Consider the following 14,582-nt stretch of genomic DNA (forward strand, 5'->3'; position numbering starts at 1 on the left):
TTCTTCTAAGTAGAAGGGTAGAGGTTGCAGGCAGCGGCACAGGGAACATGGGCTTTCAAGGAGCGAGTACCAGTTTCCTGTTAGCACCTGAAAGAAGCAGAGAGGCCCCCGAGGAGCGGGTACCCTGTTAGAAGCCCCGAAGGGTAGTAAGAGTTCCAGATAGCGCTGGAGTGGCAGAGTAGCTTAGGAACGGAGAGCGAATCCCATCCGTCTGAATCCTGTTGCTAACTCGACAAGCTAGCAAATACTGTAGGCAGATATACCCGGATGTCGCGCCAATGTGGAGTTAAAGATAAGGGTGGCGTGCGTGCACGCGCGCCCTAGAGGTACCTTGAAGGAGAATGGCGGGAGGCAGCACCAAAACTGGTCCGGGGACGCCGGAGAGAACGGCAAGCAGACGCCGCGGCGGCCATCAGTCCAAGGTGAGCGGGAGGAACCAAGAGTAGAGAGAGGTAGGCGGGGCGAAGCCGTCGAAGACCGACGGACGCAACAGTACCCCCCTTCAAAGGGCGGCCTCCGGCCCTTTTACCAGGTTTTGGTTTGTGTGGATGCATATGATGAAACTGAAGAAGCCTCTCCTTACCTAGGTTATTTGCCATCGGCTCCTAAGAATTTTCCTCAGGGCTGTAACCTTCCCAAGACAGAAGGTATTCCCAAGTTTTGCCACATCTTCTTACATCCAGAAGAGATTCAACCTTATATTCAAGGTCTTCTTCTGTGGTAATAGAAGTTGGTTCTGGAGACTTGGATGAGAACTCACTGAGAATGAGTGGTTTTAAAAGTGAAACGTGGAATGCGTTGTGGATTTCCAATCCAGATGGTAGCTTCAGACTGTATGTAATGCTGCCAAAATGTCAGAGAATTGGAAATGGTCCAACGTAGCGTGGAGCAAATTGAGTAGAAGGTAACTTTAGTCTCAAGTGCTTAGTTGACAGCCAGACTTTGTCACCAGGTTGAAATACAGGTGCTTTAGAATGATGAGCGTCGTATGATTTCTTTGCTCGTTCACCCGCTTTGATTAGCATGTCTTTAGTCTGAATCCATAATTGATGGTTATCATCAGCAGTGGATTGAGCTGCTGGGGACGACCCTGAGAAAGTCAGTGGAAGCGGCGGTAAAGGTAGTCGTCCATAAACCACTTTGAATGGTGTTGATCCAGTGGATGATGCTGGATGTGAGTTAATGGCAAATTCTGCCCATGGCAACAGTTCGGCCCAGTTATTCTGATGGTAACTCACATAGGCACAAATGAACTGTTTTAGGGTCCTATTCATCCTCTCAGTTTGGCCATTAGATTGAGGATGATAGGCAGATGTATAATCCAGAGAGATGTCAAATAGCTTGCACAATGCCTTCCAGAAGTTTGCCGTGAATTGAGATCCTCTATCAGAGACAATGTGCTTCAGTAGGCCATGTAGGCAAAAGATGTATACGATGAAGAGCTTAGCAAGCTCCAAGGCTGAGGGTAAGCCAGGCAGTGCCACGAAATGGGCCATCTTACTGAAACGGTCAACCGTCACCCAGTTAGTATTCATTCCTCCAGAAAGAGGCAGATCAACTGGCAACGGTTGCAGCAATCCCCAGGGCTTACCAGGAGTAGGCTTAAGTTTAGCACAGCTGGAACATGATGCTACATAGGAGTATGTATTTTCCTTGATTGTAGGCCACCAATAATACTTTTGTAATTTCAGCAGGGTACGGCGTTGACCAGGATGGCCAGCCAGCTTGGAATCGTGAGCCCAGTGTAGTAGTTTCTTTCTGAGGTTCTTCGGTACAATCATTTTACAGGCAGGCACAGAATGGGTAGCCGCCATGATGACTTTCTTTGGGACGATGATATGCTGAGGTTCTTCAGGAACATCCTCAGAGAGGAAAGAGAGAGACAGGGTATCTGCTCTGGTATTCTTGTCTCTGGGACGGTATTTGAGCATGAAGTCAAAGCGAGTAAAAAACAAGAACCATCTGGCTTGTCTGTGGTTAAGACGTTGCGCATGACGGAGATACTCTAGATTATTGTGGTCCGAGAATACGGTAATTTGATGTTGGGTGCCTTCGAGCCAAGGCCGCCATTCCTCAAATGCCATCTTAATAGCCAGGAGCTCTTTATCTCCAATCCCATAGTTCTTCTCTGCAGGAGAAAAGCGCCGCGAGAAAAAGGAGTAGGGATGTAAGGCTTTAGAATCTCCAGTTTGGCTCAACATAGCTCCTACTCTAACATCTGAAGTGTCAACCTCCACGATGAAGGGTCTCTTGTGGTCCGGGTGACACAGACATGACTCAGTGGAAAAGGCAGTCTTTAATTTCTCAAATGCGGAAATGGCCTCCGTAGACCACTTTGAAGCATTAGCCCCTTTCCGTGTCATAGCAGTTAAGGGCACTGTCAAAGAAGAATAGTTCTTTATGAACCTTCTATAGTAGTTTGTGAACCCCAAAAATCATCTCAGGGCCTTCAGACTAGTAGGTTGAGACCAATTCTTGATACTCTCTAATTTTTGGGGATCCATCTGGAAGCCTTGTTTTGATACGATATAGCCAAGAAAAGGCACAGATTCTTTGTGAAACTCGCATTTCGACAATTTGGCATAGAGACGGTGTTCTCGAAGTCTCAGTAATACTTGTTTGACATCTGCTAGATGAGTAGACATATCTTGTGAAAAGATCAAGATGTCATCTAGGTAGACAACGACTCATTTGTATAGAAGGTCCCACAGAATGTCGTTCATCATGTTCTGAAACACGGCGGGGGCGTTGCACAGGCCAAAGGGCATCACCAAATATTCAAAATGGCCGTCTCGAGTGTTGAAAGCTGTTTTCCACTCGTCGCCTTCGCAGATGCGAACCAAGTTATAGGCTCCCTTTAGGTCAAGTTTTGAGAATATCTTGGCTTCTTGAAGTCGATCAAAAAGCTCCAAGATCAGAGGTAAGGGGTATTGGTCTTCAATCGTGATCTCGTTCAGACCTTGATAGTCAATACAAGGATGCAGTGTGCCGTCCTTCTTCCCCACAAAGAAGAAGCCTGTGCCCGCAGGAGACTTAGATGGTCTAATGAAACCCTTTTGCAAATTTCCATCAATGTACTTAGACATGGCTTTGTTCTCCACCACCGACAGTGGGTAGACACGTCCTCTAGGAGGTTCAGCATTAGGTTTCAGTCTTATGGCACAGTCATAAGTTCTATGTGGCGGAAGGATGTCAGCAGCTTCTTTGGAGAAAACATCATGAAATGATGCATACTGAGGCGGCAGTCCTGGCATCACTGGAGTTGTAGGCATATAGAGAATAGGAGTGACCTCCTTTAGGCATTTGCCATGGCATTCTGGGCCCCAATGGGAGAGTACCAATGTGGCCCAGTTAAATTGTGGCATATGCAGCTGTAACCAGGGTAACCCCAGAATGATAGGGTGCATGGCTTTCTCCAAAACAAAGAAGGAAATTAATTCCATATGGAGAGCTCCGGTGCAGAGGGATACCGGTTCGGTAGAACAGGTAACAGCACCTGGTAAAGGCTCCCCATGTATAGATGATAAGAGTAGTGGAGTCTTCATAGTGGTGAGGGGAATCCTCAAATGTTCTACTAGACATTGAAGAATAAAATTACCTCCTACCCCTGAGTCCACCAGGGCAAGGGTCTGAAATTCCAGAGGTCTGCAAATCAGAGAGACAGGGAGAGAGAGCGGAGGAGAGGGCATAGTGGGGCCTAAGAAGAGTCCTCCCGCAGGACTTAGGCCCGTCCGTTTCCCAGATATATCGGGCATGTTTGGACTGCATGACCAGCTTGTCCACAGTACATGCACAATCCATTCCTCTTCCAAAGCCTTCTCTCTTTGGATGTCAAGTGACTGCGACCAAGTTGCATCGGTTCCTCCCCACTGGCAACAGAAGTCAAAGGAACCATCCTGAGTGCAGGTTTAGCATGGACTTCCTTCTGAACAGGTCCTTTACAAGGCTTGAGTTCTTGCACCTTATTATGAAGCCGGTGATCAATTCTAGTAGCTAAGGCCACTAGCCCATCCAGTGAGTCAGGTGTTTCACGAGCAGCCAGCTCGTCCTTCAAGCAGGAATCCAAACCTTTGAAGAAGAGAGTTTTCAGGCATCTAGGGTCCCAGTGTAATTCAGTCGCAAGAGTCTTGAACTCTATAGCAAAATCAGCCAGTGGTCGGTTGCCTTGCTTCAGGTCCACCAAAGTAGAACCAGCGACAGTATACCGGGCAGGATCATCAAAAACGGACTTAAACAAGTCCATAAATCTGTCAATATCCTGAAGTATGGGGTCTTTGCATTCCCACAGTGTGGAAGCCCAAGTCAAAGCCCTTCCATCCAGATAGGATAGAATATAAATAGTCTTGGCGTAAGGCTGTGGGGAAGTGAGTGGGTTGCAATGCAAAATGCATACAACACTGGTTTAAGAAGCCTCTAGTTCTCTGAATCTCCCCAGAAAAACGTACTGGAGCAGCAAGAGGCACCATAGTCTTTATAGTTACTTCAGGTAACTGACCTTCATTACTGAATGTAGAACCTTGAATTCTTCTGTGCGTGCAGCTGATGAAACGCAGTAGTCAATTTCTCCATTGCATCTTGTTGTCCAGCAATGCGCAAGGCCAGGCCTGGAATGGCCTGCAAGGTGTTGAGCTGAGCCGGATCCATGGAGTTAGCAATCTGTTATGGTTAATGGTGTTTGGGTGGATCCTTGGACACTGTGGCAGCTAACCACGCCCATGGGGGGCAGTCCTGTGAGGGACCACGGTGTCAGGCTAGACTCCAGACAGACAAACACAGATTTGAATCTTTTATTAAACAGCTTGAGTAGCCACCAGAGGTGGCAATAGTGAGTAGTGATTGAGCCCGGCTGGGCGCGTCTCACACAGAACGGTGGAAGAGCGGATCCTTGGCAAGGCAGTGCTGTGGTGGAAAGAGACTGAGAGTTATGAGCACACAATAAGATTAGCATTCGGAGTCCCATTGTAGAAACAGGAGAAGCTCTGAGACAGGGAGAGCAGGCCCTCGAGGAGCGAGTACCTGATCCCTTAGAGCAGAGAGACTCAGCAGCGAGTACCTGTTTCCAGTGAAGCAGTACTGTGGAGAGAGTTGGTTTCTGTACTCACTGATAGTAACTGTAAGATGGGTAGAAGAGTAGAGGTTGCAGGCAGCGACACAGGGAACATCTTACAGTTACTGATAGTAACTGTAAGATGTAAGTAGAAGGGTAGAGGTTGCAGGCAGCGACACAGGGAACATCTTACAGTTACTGATAGTAATTGTAAGATGTAAGTAGAAGGGTAGAGATTGCAGGCAGCGACACAGGGAACATGGGCCCTCGAGGAGCGAGTACCAGGTTCCTGACAGCAGCTGAAAGAAGCAGAGAAGCCCCGAGGAGCGGGTACTCCGTTAGAGGCCCCGAAGGGTAGAAAGATTTCCAGATAGCGCTGGAGTGGCAGAGTAGCTTAGGAACAAACAGCGAATCTCATCCGTTTGAATCCTGTTGCTAACTCGACGAGCTAGCAAATACTGTAGGCAGATATACCCAGAAATCGTGAAGTCAGAACAGGGGGACGCCCCTGAGGTTCGCGCCAACATGGAGTTAAAGATGAAGGCGGCGTGCGCGCGTGCGCGCTCTAGAGGTACCTTGAAGGAGAATGGTGGGAGGCAGCACCTAAGCCGGTCCGGGGACGCCGGAGAGAACGACAAGCAGATGCCGCGGCGGCCATCAGTCCAAGGTGAGCAGGAGGAGCTTAGAGTGGAGAGAGGTAGGCGGGGCGAAGCCGTCGAAGACCAACGGACGTAACAATTATGTGTTGATTAAAATAATTCTCTCTTATTAGTTTTGATTGTTTTACCTAGTAACTTAATTGTGTGTCCCTTTGTATTCTTTGAAAGCGTAAACAACTAATTAACATTTACTTGTTACATTCCACTCATTATTTTATAGACCTCTATCATATCTCTCCTCAGCCATCTCTTCTCCAAACTGAGCATATTGCACGCCCCGTCTGCGTCCGGCCCGCGTATGGGCCTGCTCACCTCTCTGGCTCCTCTGCAGGTTCCGGGTCGGCCTCCCCAGCAGCAGCCACAAGCTCCTCCAGGCTTCGGCTGTGGTTGCCGGGCCTTCCACTGCACACCAGGCCTCACACCAGAGTTCGGCGTTTTCCGTGGCATTGGCCACGCCCCTACGTGCACGCACGCAGACCGCCCGGCCTTTTGTAGGGCCAGGGGCGGGTCTTAGCTCTGCTGCGCGTCCTGATTGAAGGAACTACTTAAGGAAGTCGCTGCCTGCACTTCCTCGCCTTGGCAATTGGGTCGGCATTGTATTGTGAGCTAGATTGTCACTGCGTACTAAGCCTTGTTCCAGGATCCTACTGTTCCAGCCTTGTTCCTGCATCCTACTGTTCCAGCGTCCCTCTGTGTTGCGTCCGTCGCTGCTTGACGCCCTCACTTTGCCCTCCTTTCCACTGTGGCGACTCCCTCCAGGCCTGATGGACGGTTGCTACCGCGGCATCTTCTTGCCGTCTTCCTCTGGCATCCCCAGAGCGGCACGATGCTGTGGATCTGCCATGTTCCTGATGACGTAGGGTGCACGCTCCGAAATATGTACCAGCAAGGACGCGAACCTCGGGAGCATCCCCCTGAACTGACGTCATCCGCTTCCAATATAAAAGGTCTAGCAAGGTCTAGTTAGCAAGGATTCGTCCAAGCTACTCTGCCTCCTCGGACTTACCAGGGGTACCCGCTCCTCGGGGGCCTCACTCTCTTTTCTCTATTTCAGATTGCCGATAGGAACCGGTACTCGCTCCTCGAGGGCCCATGTTCCTGAACACTCTGAAGATTCTCTACTGCCTGGAAGCTATCACAGATACAGACAATTGTGAGTTACCATCGCTCTCTCAGAGCTCTTCCTGGAACCAGGTAGTCGCTCCTCGAGGGCCTAACCCTTTTCAGCTACTGAGCTTTCTAAAGACCTTATGTAAGATCTGTCATCCAGTTCTGGCTATGAACAGCATACCCTGTCTACACACTATCTATAGTTTCTCTACAGCTCAGCAACCCTGGGATCGCTGTTCCAGTACCTGAAGGACTTCAGCCCTGCCAGGCATATCAGCTCACTACTGCCACCTCTGGTGGTTCTACTAACCTGTCTAATAAAAGAATTATCTGTGTCTGTCTCCATACTCAAGCCTAGCCAGTGGTCCCTCTCAGGATATCCTCCTGGGGGTGCAGTCATCTGCCATCGGCCCAAGGATTCAGCTATCTACATTCCTCTACAGCTGAGTATTCTTTCCAAACACTCCGCTGGTAACAGATGGCTACTACTTCCCCTCCAGGAGTCTTCAGCAACAGATTCATTACAGTTTGTTACTACTCCCTCTACAGGAGCTGAGCATATCAGTATACTAACTTCTCCTTCCTCAGGAATAGATTATAACAGATTGCTACTCCGTACGGAGATTCATAACAGATTGTTAACTCCTCCCTCTTGAGCTGTCATTCACAACCAGCTTGTTCACTTCTCCCCTGCATAGGAGTTTAACCATCACAGAGAGCTAGCTCCTCCCTCAAGAGGAGCTCGCTCATAACAAAGATTGCTAACTCCTCCTACCACAGGAGCAGATTCCTAACAGAATGCTAACTCCCTAGCAGGTCCTCAAAACTCTGTTCCTGAGCCTGTCCGTCTGTCTCTCAGGTAGTACCCTCGGACTTTCTTTCTGGTACTGACCTCGGCCTGTTCCTTGACCTCTCTGTCTGCTGCCTGCCTCCTGACCTCTGCCTGCCTTGTGACCTCGTCTGACCTCCGGAACCTGACCTCTGTCTCGTTGACTACTCCTCGGACTGACTCCCAGATTCTGACCTCTGCCTGATCATCATTTTTTGCGCGAAAATTCAGCAACCAATCAGAAGAAGATTCTATAGACCAGACGTGAAAGAACACTAAGACAGCAAAGTGAAACAGCAAAGTGAAAGCAAAAGGAGGACCTAAAAGTAAACTAAGCCAGATAGCGCCATCCAAAGGATAGGTTGTTAGGTGTACATATTGTAAATCATGAAAACAATGTTGAAGTTAAATGGCCACCAGTTACATGTTAGCGTTGCACTCCCAGTGACACTGAATGTTGAATTGAACACAGGTATGTCTTAAAGTGTTTTTACAATCTTAAAAAATGCCATCACCATTTTCTTTGTTGTCCACCCCCTCTTAATTGCTGGCTTCTAATGTAATTTATGTTTTACATTTTAGAACAACTAAAGTTTTGTCTGTCCCTCCCGACGCAGCCTCGCAGCGAAACATGGGTCCATGTTGGGGGACCCACTTTGCACTCAAACTTGCTATAACACTGTGGAGTTGCCATTTTGAATGAATATACTTTATCATTGAACTATGTGTGACATTGAATTTATTCTGCACATTCTTTTGGATGATTTGATATTTAAACAATGTCCATGCCTGATCTAAACTCTTAACCTTTGCAGTTGCTCCATTCACTTTTCTAATAACCATTTTCCTCGTTTTATCATAGTGTATTTTTTTAAAGTTAAATGGTGTCGCAATAGATTTCTTTAATGCCCTCCCTCCAATTATTAAATCCAATTTGATCATGTTGGGATTACTATTTGCAATTGGTTCCTACATTGTTACCTCTTGCACCAAATCCTGTGTTCCACTAAGGGCTAGGTCTAAAATAGTTTCTCCTTTTGTTGGTTCATGTACCAGTTGCTCCATGAAGCAGTCATTTATTTCATCTAAGAACTTTACCTTTCTAGAATATCCTGATGTGACATTCACCCAGTCAATACTGGGGTAATTCAAATATACTATTATTACTGGGCTGCTGATTTTGTTAGCTTCCCTAATTTCTTTTAGCATTTCATTATCTGTTTGTATATTCTGGCTAAGTGGATGGTAATTGACCCCCACTACTATTTTATTCCACTTTTCATCAGAAATTTCTATGCATAAAGATTCAACATTGCATTTTGTTTCCTGAAGATTTTTTATCCTGCTTGACTCAATGCTTTCTTTCATATACAGTGCCACCCCTCCACCAATTTGATCCATCCTATCATTTTGTTATAATTTGTACTCTAGTATCACAGTGTCCTATTGGTTATCCTCCTTCTACCAGGTCTCTGAGATGCCAATTATATCTACCTCTTCATGTAGTGCTATATACTCTAACTCTCCCATCTTATTTTTTTAGACTTCTAGCATTTGAATATAGACATTTCAAAGTATGTTTCTTTGTTTATATTAACAACCTGCTCATCAGTTGACAAGGGTAATTTGTAATCTTTCTGTACTTTACTTAAAGTCACGTGGTCCACTTTGGCATTTATTGCCCTTCTGAACGACTGTCGGCTTTCCCCCATCTTCTAGTTTAAAAGCTGTGCTATCTCCTTTTTAAAGGTTAGTGCCAGCAGCCTGGTTCCCCTCTGGTTTAGGTGGAGCTCAATCTTTCGGAAAAGGCCTACCTTTCCCAAAATAATACCCAGTTCCTAACAAACCTGAAAACCCTCTTCCGTGCACCATCGTCTCATCTACCCATTGAAACTCTGGAGCTCTCTCTGCCTGCCTCTGGGGTCCTACATGTGGAATGGGGAGCACGTCTGAGAACGCTACCCTAGAGGTTCTAGATTTCAACTTTCTACCTAAAATCCTAAATTTGGCTTCCAGAACCTCCCTCCTACACTTTCCTATGTCAGTGGTACCAGGGCTGGCATGTCCATTAGGTGAAGTAGGCGGTTGCCTATGGCGCCGACCCTTAGGGGTGCTGCAAGCAGAATTTTCTCTTTAAGTATTAGACTTTAGGAGCTTTGATCACAGTTGCTGGATATTTTCACTTTTGAAATTAAGTAAACAAACTTTTTGCTAAGCTGCTTGAAGGCTGAATTTTACATGCAATGAAAAACAAAAGAACACTGGTAAGTGATTAGCTGAACAGTGCTGTAGCCATGTAAGATGGCTGCTGTGCATGTGATATGATACCAGGAAGTGCCTCTTCTTTCTTGCCTGTACCTCAGTCCCTGAGCTGGCAGGAGATGAAGTCTGTGATTTAGAGGCAGGGAACCTGAGCCAAGAAGAACCAAACAGGAGCTGATTGAAATTAATTGGCAAAGAAATAAGAACATAAAATCTTCACTATAATTAAATTCTTCAGCTTTTGGATCTGTGGTTTGATTAAAGACCCTGAGCATTTTCAGTTTTTGTTTTCCCTGAGCATTTCAATGTTATAACAAAAAAATAAAAAAAAATCAGTGGAAAAAATTACTTTTCCACTGATTTTTCTTCTGTATCTTATAACAAAGTTATTTTTCCACAGATTTCTTTTCCCAGGGAAAATAAAATAAAATTGAAAATGAATATCCCTAGGTTTAATTTACCCTGTCTCTACTTGTTCTCTTTCTTTTCTTGGTCTTTTTGTTCTGCTTCCTTATGCCTTCTCTTTTCAAACTGTTCTCATTTTCCTGTCTTCCTTTTTTTTCAGCATTTGTCCATTTGCCTCCATGTTTATGTGCTTCTCTATCCAAAATCTGTCTCTTTACCTTGTATTCTCTTCTTCACACATCCAGACCGTTACCTTTCGTCACCTCCTTCTCAATTGCTCTCTCATACCGCTTCCTTCTTCTCTCTCCTTTTCATGCCACTTCTATTTCCTCTACCTGCCCATGTTTTTTCTTTCCTTATCTTTTCACTCCAAAGTCCTGCCCCCATTTTCTCTCACTCCCCCTTTCACCCTCTCCTCTCCACCCTATCTCTTCTCCTCCTCTCCTTCTACTTCATTTCCTTCTCTCCCCACTCATTTGTATCCTTCTCTGCCCCTTGCCTCGCCTCTTCCTTTTCTCCTTCCTTCCCTGTTACCCTTCTCCTTTCTCGCTGCTCCTCTCCTATGCCAGGATTCTAGGAGGGTGGTGGTGTCTCCTCTGGGCCATTATTCAGTAGCAGACCAGATTTCAGACCACTAATGCAGCAAATCCCAAAAGCAGCATCCAGGAAGGAAGAAGATTCCTTCTAGGCTCCCAACTCTGTGACTATAGAGAGTGTCAGACCGGGAAAGAGGGGGGTACAGTATTGGGAAATCACTGCTTCCTCTTCGCTCTGTTTATCCAGGCAAGAGCCTGGAAGGAAAGAAAAAAAAAAGAGAGGGAAACGAATGTTTAGGTTGCTGCTCCCATGGCCTACTGGCTAAACTTCCCTTTCCCAGCCAATAGGCAGTGGGATGAGGCAGTAGAAGGTGGCAAAAGTAGTTCGGGGTGCTTTTAAAAATATGGTCCGCGCCTGAGCAGTTCTTCACGCATCCCCTGATTGCTGCATGTTGCAGGCTTTTGAAATTCACCTTTAAGGAAGCAACCCACAACTATGAGTGTGTTTGTTCTTTCAGAAACTTTTCTTATTAAACTGAGGCCTGGAAGGCATATCATACTCTTAAGCATTTAATTATACGTGAAACTTTTAGAAAAAACTTCCTCCAATCTTTCACTTGAAGTGGCAGAAATGTATCTCTTTTCCTGAGTAATCTTGCAAAAGTCTGGATGAACCCTGACCTTCTGATTGAAAATAACTCATCCTTATTAGCAATAGGAACTGGACGTTTAGATCTTTCTATCTGGCTCTTGTTATGCTTTAACTTGGTTTGTGGACCCTTGAGTCATGGAGAGAGCTGACTCCACCCATAGGGAGGAGCCCTGTGGGGACTCTCCACAACAGGCGGGGTCTCAGTAGTGATGGACACAGGAGTCAGAGAATATTTATTAAACAGCAAAGAGAAACCCGAGGAGCGGGTTGTAAACTCACTCTTTCCCCCCACAAATTTGAAATGAAGTTGGCCATAGAGGCAAAAATTCATAATAAAAACTTTAAAAAATATATCCGAAGCAAGAAACCTCTGAGGGATTCAGTTGGACCATTAGATGACTGAGGGGTTAAAGGGGCTCTTAGGGAAGATAAGACCATTGCAGAAAGACTAAATGAATTCTTTGCTTCTGTGTTTACTAATGAGGATATGGGGGAGATACCAGTTCCGGAGATGGCTTTCAAAGGTGATGAGTCAGACGAACTAAACCAAATCACTGAGAACCGGGAAGATGTAGTAGGCCAGATTGACAAACTAAAGAATAGCAAATCACCTAGACCAGGTGATATGCATCCTAGGGTACTAAAGGAACTAAAAAATGAAATTTCTGATCTATTAGTTAAAATTTGTAACCTATCATTAAAATCATCCATTGTACCTGAAGACTGGAGCGTGGCCAATGTAACCCCAATATTTAAAAAGGGCTCCCGGGATGATCCAGGTAACTATAGACCAGAGAGCCTGACTTCAGTGCCGGGAAAAATAGTGGAAACTATTCTAAAAATCTAAACCATGTCTTTCTATATGCCCGTAGAGCATATAGAAAGACATGGTTTAATGGAACACAGTCAACATGGATTTACCCAAGGGAAGTCTTGCCTAACAAATCTGCTTCATTTTTTTGAAGGGGTTAATAAACATGTGGATAAAGGTGAACTGGTAGATGTAGTGTATTTGGATTTTCAGAAGACATTTGACAAAGTCCCTCATGAGAGGGTTCTAAGAAAACTAAAAAGTTATGGGATAGGAGGCGATGTCCTATCGTGGATTACAAACTGATTAAAGGACAGGAAACAGAGAGTAGGATTAAATGGTCAATTTTCCAAGTGGAAAAGGCTAAACAGTGGAGTGCCTCAGGGACCTGTACTTGGACCGGTGCTTTTCAATAGATATATAAATGATCTGGAAAAGAATACGACGAGTGAGGTTATCAAATTTATGGACGATACAAAATTTTTCAGAGTAGTTAAATCACAAGCGGATTCTGATACATTACAGGAGGACCTTGCAAGACTGGAAGATTGGGCATCCAAATGGCAGATGAAATTTAATGTGGACAAGTGCAAGGTGTTGCATATAGGGAAAAATAACCCTTGCTGTAGTTACATGATGTTAGGTTCCATATTAGGAGCTACCACCCAGGAAAAAGGTTTAGGCATCATAGTGGATAATACTTTAAAATCGTTGGCTCAGTGTGCTGCAAAAGTCAATAAAGCAAACAGAATGTTAGGAATTAGTAGGAAGGGATGGAAAATTTCAGGATATCCCTAATGAATATGCGTGAGAAATATTTGTATCCACAGGAAGTAGGCAATGCAAATACATCCCATGTATATTCATTAGGGATATCCTGAAACCCGACAGGCTGGGGGAGCCCGAAGGACCAGTTTGAGCACCCCCCTACTCTATGTCAAACTTGATTAATAGCAGTTTCTGGTCTTCTTTCCTAGGAGTTTATTCAAACCTTTTTTAAACTCAGCTACACTAACTGCCTTAACATCATCCTCTGGCAATTAATTCCAGAGCTTAATTGAGTATTAAGTGAAAAATAATTTTCTCCTTTGTTTTAAATGTACTACTTGCTAACTTCATGGAATGCTCCCTAGTCCTTGTATTATCTAAAAGAGTAAATAATTGATTCACATTCAAGTCCTTTCATGGATTTTATAGACCTCTATCATATCCCCCCTCAGCCGTCTCTTCTCCAAGCTGAACAGCCCTAACCTCTTTAGCCTTTCCTCAGAGGGGAACTGTTCCATCCCCTTTATCATTTTGGTCACCCTTGTCTGTACCTTCTCCAGTACAGCTATCTTTTTTTGAGATGCAGCAACTAGAACTGCACACAGTATTGAAGGTAGTCCTAACATTCTATATTCTTTTTTGACCACTGTGGCACACTAAGCCAGCAATTTTAATGTATTATCCATTATGACGCCTAGATCTTTTTCCTGGGTGGTAAATCCTAATATGGAACCTAACATTGTGTAACTACAGCATGGGTTATTTTTCCCTATATGCATCACCTTGCACTTATCCACATTAAATTTCATCTGCCATTTGGATGCCCAATCTTCTGGTCTCACAAGGTCCTCCTAGAATTTGTCACAATCCACTTGTGATTTAACTATTCTGAATCTTTTTTTTTGTCATCTGCAAATCGGATCACCTCACTTGTCACACTCCTTTCCAGATCATTTATAAATATATTAAAAAGCACCAGTCCAAGTACAGATCCCTTAGGCACTCCACTGTTTATTTTTTTCCACTGTGAAAAGAGACCATTTAATCCTATTCTCTCTTTCCTGCCTTTTAACCAGTTTGCAATCCACAAAAGTACATTGCCTCCTATCCCATGACTTTTTAATTTTCTTAGAAGCCTCTCAGGAGGGACTTTGTCAAATGCCTTCTGAAAATCCAAATATACCACCTCTACTGATTCATCTTTATCCAAGTTTCTTAACCCCTTCCAAAAAAGCAGCAGATTAATGAGGCCGACTTCCCTTGAGTAAATCCATGCTGGCTATGTCCCATTTAATTTCTTGTAATATTAGAGTTTTTGGAATGAAAATATGCACTCGTCAGCTGTTCGTGCTATGCTCCATCGGACCTCACAGCAGCATGATGCTGGAATGGGGGAAGGGGCAGCACAGCACACTGATTCACTCCAACACACAATGCCAGGGGAACTAAGCTAGAGGTGTTTCAAAAAAACAAACAAACCTGTAACCTTCTCAGTAATGAAAT

At 44.9% G+C, this 14,582-nt stretch overlaps 1 long non-coding RNA gene across 1 annotated transcript in view; it reads left to right on the forward strand.

Annotated features, from left to right (window-relative positions):
* LOC115092226 overlaps nucleotides 1–14,582 on the forward strand; it is an 81,926-nt gene that overhangs the window by 38,053 nt on the left and 29,291 nt on the right. The gene's annotated exons all lie outside the window — the stretch shown is intronic.

The sequence above is a fragment of the Rhinatrema bivittatum genome, chromosome 5 (assembly GCF_901001135.1).
Source record: "Rhinatrema bivittatum chromosome 5, aRhiBiv1.1, whole genome shotgun sequence".
NCBI lineage: Eukaryota > Metazoa > Chordata > Amphibia > Gymnophiona > Rhinatrematidae > Rhinatrema > Rhinatrema bivittatum.